This window comes from Castanea sativa, chromosome 4 (genome assembly GCF_040712315.1).
Source record: "Castanea sativa cultivar Marrone di Chiusa Pesio chromosome 4, ASM4071231v1".
In the NCBI taxonomy this organism is placed as follows: domain Eukaryota; kingdom Viridiplantae; phylum Streptophyta; class Magnoliopsida; order Fagales; family Fagaceae; genus Castanea; species Castanea sativa.
The window spans coordinates 43,474,235-43,495,686 of NC_134016.1; the positions used below are offsets into that span (position 1 = coordinate 43,474,235).

At 33.7% G+C, this 21,452-nt stretch overlaps 1 long non-coding RNA gene across 1 annotated transcript; it reads right to left on the minus strand.

Annotated features, from left to right (window-relative positions):
* Positions 1-1,357: 1,357 nt before the first annotated feature.
* Positions 1,358-8,194, minus strand: LOC142630670 (uncharacterized). The gene is made up of 3 exons (XR_012843396.1): positions 8,075-8,194; positions 7,496-7,572; positions 1,358-1,496 (listed from the first exon to the last, which is right to left on the minus strand). It is a non-coding gene; the product is annotated as an uncharacterized LOC142630670 (long non-coding RNA).
* Positions 8,195-21,452: the final 13,258 nt, after the last annotated feature.

Consider the following 21,452-nt stretch of genomic DNA (forward strand, 5'->3'; position numbering starts at 1 on the left):
CCTATCATTGATTTTTTTAAAAGAAAATATTAAGTTAATGGCATTTTGTGAGATAGTATATGATATTTATTAGACTTTTTTGTTATTATAAATTTTAGAAATATGCACTTGTCAATTATTTCAGCAAGGATCTTAGGATTTATATATATTTTTGTTGCATTGGTTGATGACAGAAAATTTGTCTGCATAAATTGCATAGAACATTATTAATAAACAAATGCATATTGAATTGAAATTGGGGAAAAATGAAGACATGATTTCATGAGGATGAGATTTTCTAGAAGTATCACCTATACGTGGGGAAGGAAGAAGAGAGTTTGTAAGAGGGTAAGAGTTTTTCTTTTGATTTACACGTGAGAAGAGTCAAACTTGGGTCATAATATGTAAGGTAAGAACTGGCTTGAATTTTTCATAAGGTTTGGTCTACTTTTAAAATGTAGTTTATTTTATAGTGAATTAATTTTGGTCTAATTGTCAAGAACAACCCATATTTTATATAATAGTAAAAAGAAGTTACTATGATCTATTGGGTAACAGTAAAAAAAACTTAATAAAAAGAGATAAAAAATGCTAAATTTATATAATAGTAAAAATAAGTTACTATGATGTATTGGGTAACGGTTAAAAAAACTTAATGAAAACAAGTAAAATATGTTAAATGCAATTTTAGAATGCCACGTGACAAGACAGTAAAAAGAAGTTACTATGATCTATTGGGTAACAGTAAAAAAAATAATAAAAAGAGGTAAAAAAATGCTAATTTATATAATAGTAAAAATGAGTTACTATGATCTATTGGGTAACAGTTAAAAAAATTTAATGAAAAAAGGAAAAAAAAGTTAAATGTAATATTAGAGTGCCACGTGGTAGCACCTCATGCACTCTCACATGAGGTCTCTGCTTTTATATATACTAGCATTTAACCCGCGCTATGCACGGGATCATTTTATGAATTAGAAAACAATCAACTTAATATATTATACTTAATGTGATGGTAAAATATAGAAGGGGGTGGATGGTTAGTTGTTCAGATATTTATTTTGCTTGAAGGTACTATGGTTTTAAAATGGATAAAATGACTTTCTTTCTTTTTTAATTTTTTAATAAACAACAATCTTTACTAAAATGTATCTAAGGACACAGAATATCAAACAAAGGAGTAACTACACTAAAAATACATTTGTATGAATGTATCTACATGTTTGGAATCTCTAACCATACATGCCTAAAAATGTTTCTAGATTGTTGGAAAAATAACAATATTTTGAATTTGCTTAATAGAGACACCTTTTGTGTGTGTGTGTGTGTGTGTGAATAAAACTATAGTGTATACTTTATTAATAATATTATCATTAAGTAACAGGTACATCACTGTCTATTAGACTCATAATACATGGAAGGGACTCCTCTAGCCAATATATTACATCAATATAGTACTTTGCTTCATATGCTGCTTCAAGGAAGATGATAACAGAAACATTAAGGATCTGGGCAATCTGCAAATTAGTGGACCAACTGATTTTAGTTCATCTATCAAATTTTTTACTACACACTATACTTCAACTTCTTGAAGCCCCAAATTCACAAAGCACTACACTTTGTAATCTTATATCCTGCACTTCAATATGGTCATTCCCTACTTCTAATTTTACACACATTGCTCATATACATTGGCTTGCACTATCACGAATAGCTACCTCTAATCCATACAATCTATTGTTATGCGGTCCACACAGATAAACATGTAAAGATGATGCAAACTCAACAAACACACAGTAAAGTCAATGCTTATTACACATTACACAAACACAATCTCTAGATAAATGCTAAGATAGATGATCTATCTTTTTTCTTTTTCACAAAGCTCAACACATCATACTTATCACTTTTCAGCAACATCACAAAAGGGGAAAATGTATTTATTTTAATCATTTGATCATGCTGTTAAAAATGACAGCAAATTAAGTATCAAAAAAAAAATATTGTACATTTGTACAATAGAAATACAACTTCACATTTTGATTCCAACTGAAAAGCTTAAATCAAAACTAATTCATATTTCTTAGTTCATAACCAAATCAAAGGGAAAAAAAACTGTAACATTCAATTTCAATTGAAGAAAATGCTGCTTGTGGAGGTAATAAACTGAGCCTATTAGCCTGAGCAGTACAGAAATTAAAAGAAACAAAGTCTAACAGAACAATTTTGAAATATATGAGACATTATTATTAACACAAAAGGAAAGCGTAAGATGCTCCAAAAAAATAAAACATAAACAAATAAGTACTCTAGTAAATCAGAGACGTATATCAATAAAGAAATAATAGTAAAATTGAAAATCAAGAAGGAAAACAACAAAGGAAAAGCTTCATTTATTATTACCTCCAAATCATGTCACTCTACACTCTACAGGCACTCATATAAAAATGAAAACAAAATTTGACCTTTCAAATTAATTCAGTAATTCTTATTGAAGTATAATAAATGGTCTTATCATTGAGAGGACCCTTTGTAGCATTAAGTAGTTAGAAATCAGAAGTTCAAGACTTAGATAAACTGGGAAAAAAAAAAAACTTTGATTTAGTAATCCCTTTAGCATGTAGCCATCGACAAAACATAATCCGTTCAAGAAAACTAAACAAAACAGAACTCAAGAAATTGGGGAAAAAAAAAAGGAAATTAGGGAAAAAGGTAGCCAAACCTCAACCCTTAATGGACACATATAATAAATATAACCTCTGTTAGCAAAGAAAGTAAAACCTAATATGTGACCCCTTCTTTTGATTCAAAATGTCGTATTGCTAAAGCACATCCCTAAGATTCAATTACTCATCAATAGAAAATCAGTCCACTACAAAGAAGGCAGTAAATAATTAAAGAATATAATAATTCCAAATTGTAATGTTAGTAAAGTAGAAAAAACAAAGATTACAATTTGAGGCCAAAACATTGAAAGAGAGAGAATAAACATCCGGATTTAATTCAAATTCGAATAACAAAAAGTAGCGGTAAGGATGTGAAATAAGTAAAAGGGAGAATTGACTTAAGAAAGTAAAGACAGAAGCTGGCTAAAACATGCAAATCAAAGCCAATTGAAACAGAAATAGAGAAAATGAACAAAATGTAAGCCGAAGTATGAGATAAGTAAAAAGAAAATCAGCATTCAAGCAAACTATAACAATAAAGATCCATGAGCAAATAGAAAACATTAATTGAAGACAATTAGTGAATTAGTGGATCAATAGAAGTATGTGGATTTTTTTTTTTCATCTTCATATCCTTCACGTTTTGCTAGATTCTATTTAATTTGTCTAATTATTTAAGCAGTTGACTTAATTTAGGTTAGTTTGGAATCTTGGACAAATGCAAAAACAAATACTATATTGCCTAAAAAATTTGGGCCTGCTATAGTTTTAATCTAAATGTATAACTGCCCCACTTCATTTTATATATATTTACTATAACGAATCATTAAACAGATAAATACAAAAATAAAAAAGTTTAGAAACTCTCATTCAATGATGGCAGGTTCATGCATTTTAAAGGGTTCTTGAGGCTTTCACAATAATTTTGTATGTTATATAGTAGCTTCTAATTGCCACAAAATCTGAAGCATTTAGATGGCACTTGCAGCTTTTACTGGACAGCTATGGTATATAAACTATAAACTAATAGCAGCAACTAAAAGTCCATAGCTTTGAAATTTGGAATTAGAAGATTGCATAGCAAAGATCACTTGCTAAACCTCTGTTTCGAAAATAACATAAAAAATACCAACATTATGATCAAATCAAGACACAACAAACAGCCCTAATTTTTTTAGAAGGACCTGCAATTATTTGCACAAAGCTACCCTTTATAACAATTCCTAAACCACCAACATTAGTATTTTGCAGAAAATGAATAGCCCAATATACTTTAAATCATATAGCAAGTGGTAGATTCCATCTACTCATACCTAGCACTGGTAATAAATTAGTTCTGCAATCTAATTGTGATAGCCACCACTATAGTAGAATGTTATAAGTTATGGGGAAACAGGGACCTTTTTTTCAAGCAACTAATGATATTGTAACATTAACATTTTCTTCAAATAAACTTTGTGCTTATGTTGCTTCTTAACACAAATAAAGTTTATTCACGGAATTAGAAACAGCCATAACAAAATATAATTTATCATTGAAACTGTGCATCTTTTTTTGAAGTATTGAAGGAACTACTTGAAATTGAAGTATTGAAACAAACAACATACCTGCAGAGAAAATTACTTCAATCCCAGCCCTAAGAATATAGCAGTTAAGCTTAGCACTTTTTCATGACAAAACTTTTATGGCACCACTACTAATTGACAAATAATAATTTATAAACTAAGGAATCATTTAAATAGCAACAGGGGAATCTAATTGGTGAAGATCACTTGCTACATTGTTGCCATATGTTACTTTGTACCATAATGCAAATATAACTAAATCTTATCTTTTATAAATCCATGAAAACTAAAGTTATGTCACTTCTAGAATATAAAAATGTTTTGTATGAACCAGAGGACAAATGATCAAAGACTTCATTACATATTCGTTCCCAACTGCCATATATGCAATAAGAGAAAACACACAATAAAGCAATGCAACTCAACCACCAAATACCGTGCATGTACATATTAAGTATATACAACTTATGTCAACCCCATTACACCTTTATTCGCCTTGATTAGATCATGTTCCAAATTCCAATGCAGCAATGGAAACATTAACTAAAGCAATAATATAGAACAGTACCAAATTCATTTGGTAGTGGAGGATACAGAGAATTTACTGTGTTGCATGAGTAGAGAAGATTAAATTTAAATAACAAAAAGTTATTTAGAAATTATATTAAATAAATATGCAAATTTCTAGCATAGGAAAATAAAATTTAAAAGTGAAAAGGAACAGAAATGTAAATATAAAGAGAAGGAAAGCAAATTGATTGAAATGAAGAAAGGGACTAAACATACGGCTTTTCGGCATGGGCTAAGGAAGACCAATAGATAGCAAGCAAAAAACCCATTGCCTAAGTTTTCTTCTCTGGTGTCTTAGAGTTCTCTAATGGTGTCCTTTTTTTTCTCATCTTTCTAACTCTCTCAAAGGGGGTTAATCTCATTACCAGAAAAGATTACAATCACAAAAACCATCAATTTTCCCTTCTTTCTTTCCCAATGTCAATCATTAAGCCTGGGCGTAAATCTGATTATCTTTGGCCACAACCAAGCAGTATAGACTCAAAAGTGCTAATAAGTTCTCAACCAATTTTGTATGATAATGCTTTTACCTTCAAATATTTTGTAAAAAACAAAAAAACAAAAAAAAATTGTTCAATGTCATATGACCAGTGACTTTTATGAATTAGTAAACTTAATATACATTTTCACTCATTCTAAATCCCAGCAACAACCAATAGCCAAAGGTAAATTGTATATGCCAACCTCTTAAGTTTTAAATCCAGTATCATAACACATACAATTACATAAAATATGATTTGACCATGTCTATTCCATTTTTGAGAGTTCAGTGCTTTAACTTAATTCCATGAACTTACAAATAAATGTAGTCACTATTCTACTAACAAATGTGCAATTCAACAATTAGGAAAGAAATACACCAAAACATCAAAACAAAGAACCATAAACTTTGCATATGAAGAAGAATCCAACAAATTTACACAATATTTATACATTTTCGTGAAGATAGATTCAGCTCTTACAAAAGATGATCTTGAACAACATTGAACAAACAATTATAATTATGAAAACAAAGAAAGTATTTTAACAATAAATAAACAAAAGGCAGTTGAACCAACAAAACAAAATTGCATGTGAACCGCTCTAACCAAACAAAGAAAGTATTTACACTAACATAACTGCTTAATTCATTATTCAGTTTACATCATCCCACTTCAATGACTCGTCTTAGTCTGAGTGAACGAAGTATGAGATAAGTAAAAAGAAAATCATCATTCAATCAAACTATAATAATAAAGATCCATGGACAAATAGAAAACATTAATCGAAGACAATTAGTGAATTAGTGGATCAATAGAAGTACGTGGATTATTTTTTTATCATCTTTATATCCTTCAGGTTTTGCTAGATTCCATTTAATTTGTCTAATTATTTAAGCACTTGACTTAATTTAGGTTAGTTTGGAATCTTAGACAAACGCAAAAACAAATGCTATATTGCCTAAAAAAATTGGGCCTGCTACAGTTTCAATTCGAATGTATAACTACCCCACTTCATTTTATATATATTTACTACAACGAATCATTAAACAGATAAATACAAAAATTAGAAACTCTCTTTCAGATTCAGATGATGGCAAGTTCATGCATATTAAAGGGTTCTATGAGGCTTTCACAATAATTTTGTATGTTATAGTAGCTTCTAATTGCCACAAAATCTGAAGCATTTAGATGGTACTTGCAGCTTTTACTGGACAACTATGGTATATAAACTACAAACTAATATGGAAGGGAAAATATGCTAATTTGGATTATTGAGAAAACAATGACTTATTTTTGTGCAAGTGCATGAAACTGTATTAGGAAGAAATTCCCCAAGTTTAAATCGTGAAGATCATCATCTGGTTTCCCAAAGTAATTCCAAAGTATGTGTTTATCGGCTGGTTAAGGCTAACAGTTGACAATAGAATGTCCACAATAGATTAAGTCTGTAGTGATGGGGTACTAATCTTGATACTCAGTGTGTTCTTTGTAAAAAGATAATTGAAAGTAGGTATCACTTGTTTTGTGATTGTTCATTCTCGATGAATATATGGTGAACCATAATAAGCTGGTGCCTTAAAAAAATCTCAAAGTTCTGTTGGCAAGAGATTATGCTCAAGGATAAGAATTGTGTCTAGATTGGCATTCTGCTCTACTATGTATCATATTTGGTTTCAGAGGAATGCTAGTATTAATCAAGGAAGACTACCTTCTGAAATGGCTATGGACAAAATGATTAGGTGGGAAGTGAAGAACAGAGTTGAATGTAACAGTTATTGAAATTCTATTCAAAACAGAAGAATAAAAAGTTTTATTCTAAATATTAACAAACTAATCGAAACATTAATGTGTACACCACACAACAGTCTTTAGGAATTAATCCCTAAATATTTAACGACATAATTTTAAGCAATATATTGGCTATTTAATCAAATACAATAAGGGAAAAATAAAAACATAATATACTGTCAAAAAAAATTCACTGATTCTTTAAAACAAATATACATTCACAATCAAACAGGGAACATGATTTTTTAGCACAAACAGTAAAGAGAGAGGAGAGGCGGCAATTCAAAGAGCTTGAAAAGTCATTAATTAAGTAAACGAACGTTCAGAAGCACAAAGATTAAAAAAGAGATAGCGGTCTACATAGGATGCATTTGTGATTTGGTTCTGTCAAGTTTAAAAAGTTTTCACTATTATGCATTTGTGAATACAGAGAATTGATACATACCTTTCATTGGTCTATGTTTAATTCCGATTATGCTGGTCACTGAGTTGCGCCGATCTCTATCTACATATCTCGAATACCTAAATTGACAGCAAACCCAAAGAAGACAATAGGGTAAGAGATTAAACCAAAGCTAACCGTCTATTTACATAAATTAAACAAAACTACTCCTAACCAAAAAACCTAAATCGTAACAAATCAAACCAAGTTGTATTGCTTAATAAGCTTTTTCCAGACTTATAAACATCCAAGTTGAAATTTGGCTATTAAAATCAAGGGCGAAATCCCTTATGTTACCAGTACTTAAAACTGGAAATTATAATTTTTGCATAAAAAAAGAAACAAACCAATCTATATTTCAAAAGGAATGAAAGAAGAACCCTAGACAATTCGGTATGAAAAAAATTTGAAATATAGATATATAGAAAAGGAAGATGGTAATTCTTAAAGTATAAACATCTGGTGTTAACCTAAAAACATATACATATAGGAGATTTAATATGCTAATTCGAAAAGGAAAATCAATGGTGAAAAGTTTCAGAAAACCAAAACAGTCTTTGAAGAAGCAAAGAGTATGCTGACCTTTAGAGAAACTTGGTTGCAGAGGAGAGATGAGACAGAGCAGCAAATCATATAGCGATGGTCAGCCGTACAAATCTCCACCAGATCGCAAGTTTTTTTTTTTTATCCTTCCTTTCCTTTCTCTGTGTCGCAATATTGGTAGGCGTTTTCTTTTAGAGAGAGAAGATGTGAAGCATAGACTGATGAAAAGAAATGGCTAGGGTTTTTTTAATTGCAACGTGTTTTTTATTTTTTATTTTAACTGTTTTTTTTAATATACCCAAAAAAGCAATGAAACGGCGTTTTTTTTTTTGCAAGTGTGAAAGAGTTTTTAAAGACCAAACATGGTGATGTACGGCTGCTCCACTTTAAAATTGTATACGTGGCTAAATTTTAGATAGGCAGTTATCTTATTTGTCAACACGTCTTTAAATGCAGGAACTAACTTTTTCTTAGCTTCGTCTATAGATATAGATATAGATATTGATGTCACAGTTACAGACTTTTATACAACATTTTTACAGACTATTGAGGCAGTAAATTCTTACTGGTTTGCATCTGGGTCCATCACTTACATAACTTTTTTGCTTACTAATAACCACTAATCACAACAAAAATTTGTATATCTAGTATTTTCCTCCTTTTAAAGTTCATAACAAATTTATAGATCTAAAATCTAAAATACACACACACACACACACAAGCCCAAAATATTAGCCCAGCAATAAAAATTACCAATAGGCAATAGCAGTGGTTAAAAAAATATATATATTTGAGACTAATCAACCAATTTTACCAAAAACAAACAACTTAGCCTGTACAGTTTTTAAACCCCTTAAACACTAACAGATTAACCTAGTTATTTAGCCAAGTGATTAATTTAGGTAAATTATTCAGATTTAGATTAAAATAATAACAATCATATCATGTAAAGTAGTGCGGAAAAATAAATAACACACTATATAATAACCCAGGAAAACCAAACCGATAATAAACCTGAGGAGGATTTAACCTAGCTATCCTCAAGGTAAAACAGGTCCACTATGAAAAAATTGAAGTTTTACAATAACGACTTAGGTCACTAACATCCTATTGCTATCTCAAGTAGAAAACTTACTACTACGACCACGTGACAGCTCCGAGACTACTTCTTTCTCAAATCCACAGCATCCACAAGTATACCACTTCTATATCTTTAAGCTCTTTATGCAGCAACTGAAACGATCACCAACGTCTCGACATCAATCTCAATCTTGATAACCCTAAGTATGTATGAAGGCAAACACCTCTAAATCTCCCAAGAGATTCACAGACACAACATAAACAACAACATAAAAACATGGATAGGGTTTTTCTATTTATATGAAACATAAAATATAAAACCCTACACGTCAAACATGCTTGGGCTGAGTTGGAAAATTTTGCAGAAAAACAATCTGCACGAGCTTCAATCGATCGAGTCTAATTTTCAATTGATCGAGCCTTGCAAAAAGTAAACAGTAATTTTCTGCAATTACTCGATTCCAACTTTACATTAAAACAAACATTGAGCAAGTCTAAACTTAGACTAAATGTTTTGATCATGGTTTGCCAACACATTATATATTGAAGTTTTAATATATTAGTCCCTAAGGTCTTAGAACCTAACATAGCCTTTTAAAAAACTTTAAACAAAATAATTTTTTCATTACCAACAAAAGACACACTCTACACACACATAAAAATAAAAATAATAATAATAATAATAATAATAATAATAATAATAATAGAAAACTTTTGCTGGCTAAGCAATAGAGCTGAAAGCCAAGCCACTACATATAGCTAACAATAAAATCGCCCCCCTAACTCCAAGTCCAAGCTCTCCCTGCTTGTGATGGAGAACTCAAAAACACACATAAAATTGTATATTAACCCAAAATAGTGTTATAAAAAAAATAATGATTCATCACCAAATAAAAAATATAGTCACACCAAATTATCCAAGTCATGTTATGTAATTGAATAAATTTATATTCTTATATTCTATCTTAATAGTGCAATATGAGAGAATTTGACAATAAAAAAAAAAGGAAAAAATTACTTGAAAACACAAAACCAAAAAGTTTGGAGCGTGAAATTCAATCCTATTTATTTTTTGTAGTGGTATGCATCAACTTAAAATTGAGTTTTAAAGAACACACAAATTCATCAACCTAAAGTAAAGATATAAAACATTAAAAAAAAAATCCACTCAAAAAAGAAAAAATATATATGAGAAAGAGAGAGGGAGGGAGAATAATAGTAGAGTTCTAAAGAACATGTAAATTCATCAATATAAAGTAAAGATACAAAAAATATTTTAAAAAAACTACCAAAAGAAAAGAAAAACATGAGAAAGAGAAAGAATAATAACCTTTTTGTGTGATAAAATATGTATAGAGTGAAAGAGATTAGCAAATTTATATTAAGAGGATGGGGATAAGAATAGTCAAAATAAAAGGGAGATGAAGGGATAAAGGAAAAGTGATATTAATGTTAATAGTAGTGGGGAGATGAAAATGTAAAAGAGAAGAAGAAAAGTTAGAGAAAATGTAACCGTAAACTACAAAATTAATAAATAAATAAATAAAGTCAAAAAATAAAAAGAGAAATTATTGAAAATAAGTAGGTGATATAGCCACTGATGTGGCTCAACAGAAGCGTAGCAACAATAAATGCTACGCTTCAGCTTTTATATATATAAAAAGAAAATATATATATATATATATATATATATTTATAGATTATCATAATGATTGTGAGGAAAATCAAGCTTATATATGCTTGTTAAGAGGTCCCCGTAACCCCTTGATGCATAATCATAAAGAAAATTTCTGACATTTACTTACTTTTTATATTTACTTCTGAAGCTTAGGCTAATGCAACATAGGTTCTAAGTGTTTTTAAAACTAATCAACTTAGTCCCTAAACTAGTAAACCCAACTAGGATCCCAAAATGTTACTCATTTTCTCTACTCTCTCATAGTGATTGGGGATCAAGCGGTGATAGAGCCAAGAATTTAGGTCAAAGGAGACAAGATTAAAAGTAAAAAACTAATCTAAAAGAATTAATCAATATCAATAACAAAATAATGTAATTGTCATACAGAATCTAACATAAAATGTAAACTTTAATTTATTTTTTCACACCTAGCTTAATTTACTTAATTCCCTTCGACGATTTTTCATATTTTGAAACCGCTGCATAATTTCTTTACACTCATATATCTTTCTCAATATATGCGACTAAGCAATCATTTGTCCATTAATCTTCCATTGAATGCTTTTAAAATCTCAACTTGAATGTTTTTAAAAACTCAACAGAAACTCTAAGGTACAAACTGTATCAAAAGTTTTTTTTTTTTTATGGGAGCCTTAAATTTTTTTTTTTTCCTACCGTGTAGCAGTAGGTTGTTCTTTTTTCTTTTTCTTTTTTTAATCATTACTAGGTGGAAAATTTTTTAAAGTTCAGGTGTGCCAACTCCCCCCTCTCCCTCCGCCCCTGGGATCAAGTGAGCTAATACCCCACATGGAAAAAAATGTGCAGCTCCTGGCCGGCCAAGGGGGTCATAACAAGGAGCCAAAAATATGACCTCTCTGCCTTTGGTTCAACGACGTTGATCGCTCCACTTTACCTTCTTTAAGCTTGAGCTCTCAAATGATATTGGTTTGAGCTTCTTGACAACGCCACATTCTTCAAACAGGACTGAACAGTAATTATATATGTTATTTTATATTTTACATTAAAAAACAGCCTGTCTTCAAGATTGACCCTTTCAATCATCTTCTAAATTCTAATTACATTCACGTTTTTATATGTTGTGCACAGTACCCAACTAAGGAAATTATCCAGCCAGATATTCCATTATGGGCTGTTTGTTATGACTTATAAGCTGGCTTTTGGCTCTTTGTAGGAACTAGTAAGAACTACGTTAGAGCCGATGTGAAGTTGGCTCTATTTTATGATTGGCTATTCATTGATGAAAGAGTGGATAATATTATTAACATGGGTCCCGTTAATGTTAATAGGATTATATTAACATTAACAAATTCATTTTTAAAAATATTTTATTAAAATTGAAAAAATTATTAAATTTTTTTTTAATTTTCGATAAAATTTAAAAAAAAATAATATTCTATAGTGTACTCTACGACCACAAGTTAATATAATCCAATTAACATTGAGCCTGCAATGCTGTTGTTGGTGTATTCCACTCCCAAATACATAGAAATGACCTTTCTCCAGTTTTTGTTCCTTCTGGTGGACAACCATGATGTACGACGTATTGATATTATAGAAATTAAGGGTGTCTCGTCAGCTTTCACTGTACTTCTCAGAAAGGAGTGATTCAATCAATGGATGCTTTGACCAATTGTGATGCACCTTCTCCTGCTATAATGGTGAGACTTGGGAGTAGTTTTATGGTATTTTCAGAGCACAACTAACGTTGTTTTGTTTTTCCTTTATATTATATTTACGTAGAATTTATTTATTAAATTTACGGTAAGGTCTATTATAAATATAAAAAGAAAAAATATTATTTTACTATACTCCAATGCTCCTGGTCACCTTTTGACACCTTTGAGCTTGTCAAATTCTTTTTTTTTTCTTTTTTTTTTGTGGGTAAAAGACGATTTCATTAAACAAACCTAAGAGATTACAAGAGGGCCAGGACAAAACCGGTTCAAACAGACTCCATTACAGTCATCCTCAAACACTTTTAATACATCCACAGGCGGACTAGTAAAAGCAATACAATCTGCTTCTTGGCTGTAACTCATCTTAGCTAAGGTGTCTGCAACTCGATTCCCTTCACGATAGCAATGTTTAAATTGAATCTAGTTGAATCAGGAGCTGAGTAACCTACAGTCATCCAATATAGGAGATATAAAATTGTTCACATACTGATTATTACTGAAGGCATCCACTACAGCTCTAGCATCTAGTTCAACAATAAGAGATGCTATGTTAAGATTGCAACACATAAGAAGACCCTCCCTTAGGCCCCACATCTCAGCAATAAAACTATTGGTAATTCTTATGTGCTTGGTGAACCCAGAAATCCAATTCCCACAGTCATCCCTTATCACTCCCCCACAACCAGCCACTCCCATACTACCAAAAACCGATCCATCTGTATTGAGCTTCATCCACCCAACAGGAGGTTTTTCCCATCTAATCCTTTCAACACATCTACGTGAAATCAATCTAGGGGAAGCTATACAATAAATGAATTCAACAGTTTGATTCAAGATTTCAATGTGAAGCTGCTGGTTTGGTCTTTTCCTTTGAAAAACGAAGTTATTCCTATTCTTCCAAATATTCCAAACAGCAAAGGAGAACAAGGTTTCCCATGGTGGATTCATAGTAATTGATGTGCTTCTTTGACTTCCATTCCTGCTAAGCCAATCCAGTAGCTCACTTCTCCAAAACTTTTAGTCAACTTCTACTCTTCCCAAATGATTCCATACTGCTTTTGCCCAAGGACAGTCACGAAGAGCATGTAGAATTGATTCCTCCTTTTCTTGATAAATAGGACACACAACTTCATCACACACACCTCTCCTCATCAAGCAACTCCTAACCTCAATACTGTTGTGGGCACACATCCAGAGAAATGTTTTAACTCTTGGAAGGGTGTTTGCTTTCCATATCCAGCAAGCACTGAATTTTGGACTCTCTTCATGCCTCATCGCAATCCTATAGGCACTTCTCAAATTAAAAGTACCTTGAGGGGAGTCAACCCATGCAATTTTATCACAACCTCTGCTTGTAATTGCCATAGGAATGGCTTGTATCAACATTTTGATGTCCGAAGGAAGTTCCATCGAAAGACCATTCCAATCCCAGCCCGTGTCTTTCAAGAAATCCTTAACTACCTACTTATTAGCTTCCTAAGAAAGAGGGCCTTGAATAAGACTTTGGAGGGGGCCCTTGCTCAACCAGCTATACCACAGGTTCAGCTTACTTTCCCTTTCAATTGTCCACCTACTACCCTTCTCAAATATGCCCATACCTTTCTTCATTGCTGCTCAGACTAAAGAACAAGGAAGACTGTTGGGGTTTGCAGCACTCAATCTTCTTCCCGAACAGTACTTCTTGCTTAAAACTTGCATCCAAGGCACATCTCCTTCTGTGTGAAACCACCAATTGAGCTTCGCAAGAAGCGCAAGATTCCTTCCTTTAGCCGCTTGCAATCCAAGACCACCTTCTTCCTTCGATTTAGTTACCTTTTGCCAACCAATCCAGTGGATTTTCTTTGAAGAGTCTGAAGACTCCCAAAGGAAATTACGGTTTACTCTGTCTATCCCATCCAATATTTTGCTAGGGAGGTAGGAACACTGCATAGCATAAGCTGGGATAGTTGCCGAAGATGCTTGAATAAGAACTTGGCGACCAACCAAGGATAACATGCTCGCTTTCCACCTCGAAAGCTTCTGTTTTACTCTATCAAGAACAAAGTTGAAATCCTGAAAAGACGAGCCAGGTTTCCTTAAAGGAAAGCCCAAGTATCTACCAAGCAACTAAGTGGATGTAAATCCAAGGATATCACATAATGATTCCCTCGTATCTCTATCCACATTTAGAGAAAAATAAACTCTCGACTTGACTTCACTAACAGTTTGCCCCGAGATACTACAAAACTCATCAAGCACATCTCTAATTGTTGAACAATTAATGTAGTTCGCTTTAGCGAACAGCAAAAAGTCATCCACAAAAAATAGATGGGAGAAGGCTGGACCACTTTGTGAAGCCTTGACGAGTTGCCACAGCTTAGCATTACACTTCTCTTCTATTAGCTGCCCAAGGAAGTCCATGCACAAGATGAACAAATACGGGGACAAGGGGTCTCCTTGCCTTATCCCCCTAGAAGGGTAGATAGGCTCAAGCGCTTCTCCATTGAATAAAATAGAGGTAGACACAGTGGAGACACAGCTCATGATGATATCCCTAAGATCTGGTGGAAAGTTTGCTCTAACAAGTATTTCTCTAACAAAACTCCACTCAAGCTTATCATAAGCTTTTTCCAAATCTATTTTATAGCCATGTATCCAGTATTCCCCTTCTTTCTGCTTAAGGAATGGATAAGTTCTTGAGCGATGATCACATTATCAGTGCCCTTTCTTTCTAGCACAAACGTCGTTTGGAGAGGAGAAATCAACTTACCCAAATACGGTCTTAATCTGGCCACAATGATCTTTGTCAACACTTTATACACAATATTGCACAAACTTATGGGCCTATAATTACCCAGCGTCTCCGGCCCTCGGATCTTCGAAATTAAAGCAATGTGAGTGGTATTAATGTAATCAGTAACTCTCTTTTCAGCAAAAATCAGCTATATTTCCTCCATCGCTGAACTTCCCACCACAAGCCAAAATCTCTGAAAGAACCCTGCATGAAGCCCATTCGGACCTGGGGCATTAAATGGTTTTAGAGACCACAAGGCTGCCTTTATTTCCTCATTCGTGACCCCCCCCCCCCCCCCACTAATACTTTGCTTTTCTTCCTCTGAAAGTCTTGGCTGCCACTGATAGTTTAAATTGTATGTGACAGGGGCATTAACTAAAGAAGTCGAATAAATACCAGCAAAACTACTTCTAATGTACTCCTTAACCACACTTTCCTTAGAAATCCATTCCCCACAATTATCTTTAATGGCCATGATTTGATTTCTTTTCCTCCTGACCAGAGTTGAAATATAATAAAAGGAGGTATTTCTATCTCCCTGAATCATCCAATTTACCCGGGATTTTAACGCCCACAGCTCCTCCTCCTGGCTGAGCACACTATCCAACCCCTTCAACAGCTCATTCTCAAGGTTACACAAAAAGGAAGAAGGCCTAATAGCAATAGATCGCTAGATGCCATTAAGTCTAGCCATTATATTCTTTTTCCGAGAAAAGATGTTACCAAATTGAGTCTTGTTCCATACCTTGGCCCCCTTAGTAAAGGTGTCAATGGCATCAATAAGCCTGGGACAATGCCTCCAGGCTTGAGCAACAACCTTTGGAAAGGAGGCATCAAAAAGCCAGCAGGATTGAAACTTAAACGGCCTTTCTCTTCTATTTGTAGCCCTTGGCTGCATCTCCAACAAAACGGGGCAGTGATCTGAATGGCATCTTGTGAGATGAACCACCTTAGCTTCTGGAAACAGACCACACCAGCTAGGATTTACAAAGAACCTATCTATTCTTTCTTGAATTAGAGCTTGCACTTCTCTTCTATTAGTCCAGGTGAACTGAGGACTAGAAAACCCAATATCGATCATGTTACATTTGCCTAGACACTCTTTGAACAATAAAGACCTTCTGACACTAATAGTTCTCCCCCCAAATTTGTCCTCCTCCATAAGAGGCTCATTAAAATCCCCTGCTACCACCCAAGGCATGTTTTAAAGCTCTGTAACTCTCATGAGGTTATTCCATAAAATCTGCCTTTCAGCACTCCTAGGACTAGCATACACAGCAGTAAATAACCAACTAGAGTTCATAGATCATACCTTAACCACAATGTGAATCTCCTACTCAGTGTTAGCTAAGGAAGATATTTCCACCTTGTCTGCATTCCAAAGAACCCATAATTCCCCAGCATACCTGATAGTCTCCGTGTGAATAGCTCCATCAAAGGGAAGTTTGTCAGTTATTCCTCTTGCTCTTTCACCCCCAACTTTGGTTTCCATCACTACAAGAAGTGCTGGATCATGGTTCTGAACCAGCTCTTTAACATGTTTCTGGAAGGAGGGCTTTAGCGCACCCCTACAGTTCCACATTATAATATTCATCATAAATATACAATTTGGGGTGGGGCAATAATCAATAAGCGGTATCAGCTCCACCATCTCCCTCAAACTCCATCTAGTCCAATGTCTCCTCTCCTTTGGTAATCGTGGCATTCTTACCCACCCAAACTTCCACTCCTCCTTTGGTTTCAATGCAACCACTAACACTACCCACCACAGATTCCTCGCAATCCTCCAAGCTGGGTCTAACAACAGTAGCCATCTTACCTTCGCACCCACCTCCGTCAACAGAAGCCTGCATTTACGTGTTCTCCTCATGATGGTGTTGAAAACCTCCATGGTGAGAAAGTGCTTGACTCGGATCACAGCTTAAAAACTCTCCAGACTCACCACAATTGTGCCCCTCAAACTGATAGACCCCCTATGCCCGACTGGAGTCACCGAACCGAAAATTTGAGGCAGCTCTCGGACTTAGATCACCACCGCTCAGCTTATGAGAAATCCTGGTTTGCACAGGGCGATATCTAAACTGCATTGAAGATGAACTTTGAGCTTTCCTGTTACCATCAGTGCCCTTAATTTGAGATTGAGAATCCTTAAGTTGAGCTAGGGCTCTTTTGCCTTTCACTGAAGACAGCCGTGTGGGCTTAGCTGGATTGTGATCCGAATTTGGCCCAATATCCACCTTAACATCTTTGTACAGGCTTACACTTTGGCTTGAAGGGGGCTGGGCCCGTCCCACGAGCTTATTACTAATGCTTTGGATGGCATTAAGAATCTGGGCTTTCTCTACTACTCTTAAAGGTGAAAGTTTCCTTTTGGTCTCCCTGCTTTGCCTAATACAATTTTCGGCCCTTCCCAGCACATTACTTTCTCTAGCATCCACTACATGCTTACTGTTACTTTTGAACTCTTGTGCCTTTGGCTGTCCCACAAGTGCCCGACCACTTCTGTAGGTTCTTGCCCCATTTTTCTTCCGTGCTACCACCATCCACGACCCATATGTACAATCCTGACCATCCTTTGACACGTCCTTCTGTACCACCTCAGGCCCCACCTCCACAGATGTCCTGCTCTGCTCACGCTCATTGCATGCATGCTCATCTCCCTCTTCTTCCACCCTCGTCTCCACTTCCCTCGTCGGTGAACATTGCCGGATAGAATATGGACAAGCCTCACGTCAATGACCTAATCTCCCACAACCAAAGCATAACTTCTGTATTCCCTCATACGAAACAAGTTGTTCAACTTTCCCAAGAAGTATGGCCGTAACCAACGGTTGCTCAACATCTATTTGGATGCACAATCTAGCAAATCTACCTCTAGACTCAGAGGCCGTGAAAGTATCTACTCGAAGCACCTTGCCAATGGAGTTGCCAATCCGATGTAATGCCTCAGCATAATAATACTCTATCGGTAGCTCATTCAGCCTTACCCAAACTGCAACTGAGGATACATTTGTTGTCGAAGGCCTAAAGTCTGGTTCCCATGGCTGAAGAGACAAAAAATGCCCACCAATGAACCATGGACCTTTCTTCAGGACATTTTCAAAGTCTTCCTTTAAGGACAACCTCACAAGAAAAAATCCATTACCCAAATTCACACAATCCATCCTACCCGCTGGTTTCCACAGAGAGAGCAGCTTACTTTGGAGAAAATGGAAGCCCACTGATTTCCCATAAACCTTAACTATTAGAGCTCTAGCCCATGGATCCCGAATCTGTTGCTTGAACTCCTTTGAGAACTTGACAGCAACCAGCCCCTTCCTAAGCGTCTCTACCTCCTCATCTGACTCAACATCATCCTCCATTAGATTCCCAAAGTTGAAAGCTTGAATATACGCACCTGGAATCTCGCCAACAAGTTTGTCTTTAAAAGACATACTCTGATTCCAAGGACCGAGACCTTTAACAAGTGGTGAGGAGCCCGACTCATGTCCTTCACTAAATCCTACATGCTTCACATCCTTAACTTTTTTCTTACTCCGAGCTAACTCCTCCTGTTCTTCCCTTGAGAGCGAGAGAGACATGACTTTTCCATGGTGACGAAGTGAGCTTGTCAAATTCATGTTGTAAGGAAAGTGGAAAGTGGAAACTGCAACACCCATCACCGAAAGGGCAATTTACTGATTTTACATTTTTCTTACGTATGTATTTGGCTCCAAATTTAAAAAAAAAAAAAATCAGCTTATTTTATTATTTAATTTATTTTTGCTACTATTTATATGCTCTATTACACTTTTTGATATTATTCATAGGCCCAACTCTACTACAACTTTTGTTACAGTTTGCCATGTGATGAGTTGTGAGTGGTATAGATATAGACCCACATGGATCCACCATTTTTTCTTCACTACTCACAATTTATCACGTGACGAGTTATGGCAAAATTTGTGTTAAATATTGTAGTACTAACATTGCTTTGAGAGCATTAGCATCAAGCATTCTAAAAAAAAATGTTATTTTGACACATCAAAAAATTACTTTATCTATTTTAACACATCATTTTACAATATAACCTACATCACATATACCATTCTTGTACCACTTTATTTAAATAATTTTAATTTATTTTTTCTTTACTTTTTTTAATTCTTTTTTATGCTTTATTTTTTGTTCTCAAAGTTCGGTAAAGAGATAAAGGAGTAAGAATCTTTCAATAATTATTAATTAATCTCAAGTTACCAACGGTACTAAAGAGAGAAATTTTTGAATAAAAAAAAATAGTTAAATATTTATACAACATCTGCCCATATCATCCTATTATTAGAATCTCACTCTAGCAAATGCCAAATTTATTTGGCATATGACATATATCGTGAATGTGTTTTTTCATGTCTAGTCTGTTAAATATAAAAATTTAGCATTTAGCATACATGATACTAGTTCTTTTACACAAAACTTACTTTACACAGTGTTACACACACCCAAAAAGTATTTAAAATGGTAATTCAAATCATGATTTCTAGCTTAAAAATCATAATTTTAATTGTTTAATTTTTTTTATATATAAAACCATGTAAAATAACGTCAATGCAACAAGAATAACACTTTGGTTTAAACTTAGCTTAAGCCTAGTGGAACCTCTTAAATAGGTTGTTCGTAGCTCGCTTGTCAATTGAATGAAGTATTTTCTGTTACGGGTGTACATTTTCTTCCACTCATAGTTATATGGGTCTAAGATCCACCCCTTATGAGAGAGAGAGAGAGGTGTAACATGCATCGGTAACATATAATAACTTCTCCTTAACCGGGTGTATTTTTCCTATCAATTGAGTATCTTCTGCCAGGAAACAGAGGCCATTACTAACAAGTCAACATTCAATGAGCTCGGGGACGATCTTTCTCAGTCTGGCAATCATACTTGATCTTCAGACCCATATAAAAAGAAAAAGAGAAAAAGACAAAGAAGGTCTTTGAAAATGATAAATGCTTTACAGTCTTTTCCACAACCGTTGACGCCAGTCTTCGTTGACGCCACAACTGCTTTAAAGTGTTTTCCACAACGGACGTGGCAATGTTTGATTGCTTTCTAGGAGGGTACAATTTTTTCCACGACACTTCTTTTTTTAATAATGATTTTTATTAAAGGAGAATGAATACTATAAAAATATTAGAAATTATCGTGGTTAGCAAAAATATATATGGGTTTTGCTAACGTATAGGGTACACAATAATTAATTATTTTTAAAAATATTTTTTTGAGTATTGAAAAAATATTGACAGTTTTTTCAATTTTTAAAAAAATGTTTTTAAAAATAGATGAGCAATATGTGCGCTACTTACACACACATTAATATATATATATATATATATATATATATATATATATATATATATATATATATATATATAAGCAGCGTTGGATAACGAGTTTCACGCATTTCTAATGTCTACGTTTTTCTCTTCTTCTTTTTTTTTAAGCCGTGAGTATTGACTTTTTTCGTGAACAGTACATCTGTGCATTGTTTACGGATCTCACAAATATCATTTTTTAGTAGTTTTTTTTATTAAAAAAGATTTTTTTAGTACTATTCATATATTTAAAAATTATTTTACTACAATATTTTTAATTTTCAATTATATCTAAATGGATATATTAGAAATTATCGTTGACGACGTTGAGCTACAGGAGTCTTCAAACCGAAGGAGATGGCTAGTATTATAAATTTTCTCATTGTGCTTTGTGCACATTGAACATGTCACTTGAAGACCACTTTCACAGTTTCACCTACTACCATTTGTGAGATTCATTGAACCAGTGTACTTCTAATTTACGCATGGAAGTCTTTATTTACTTATTTAATGTAAAACTAGTGTACTTTTTTAATAGAAGAAAGTTGCATATCTTGAGCTAAAACAGTCAATCATACAAGGGACTTCTTCTAAGTTCGAACAAGACTACAAAAGATTCTTTTCCCAAAAAAAAGAATCAATATAAAAAATAAATAAATCAAAGATTGTATTAACGTGTGTCCTAAAGGCACACAATAGTATATTATAGTTTGAAAAAAAATTTGACAGTTTTTTCAATTTTTAATAAAAAATTTTCAAAAATAAATTGTTAATGTATGCCTTCAAGGGCATACATTAATCCAACCTATAAAAAAAAAAAAAAGATTCTTTTCCATTTTGGAA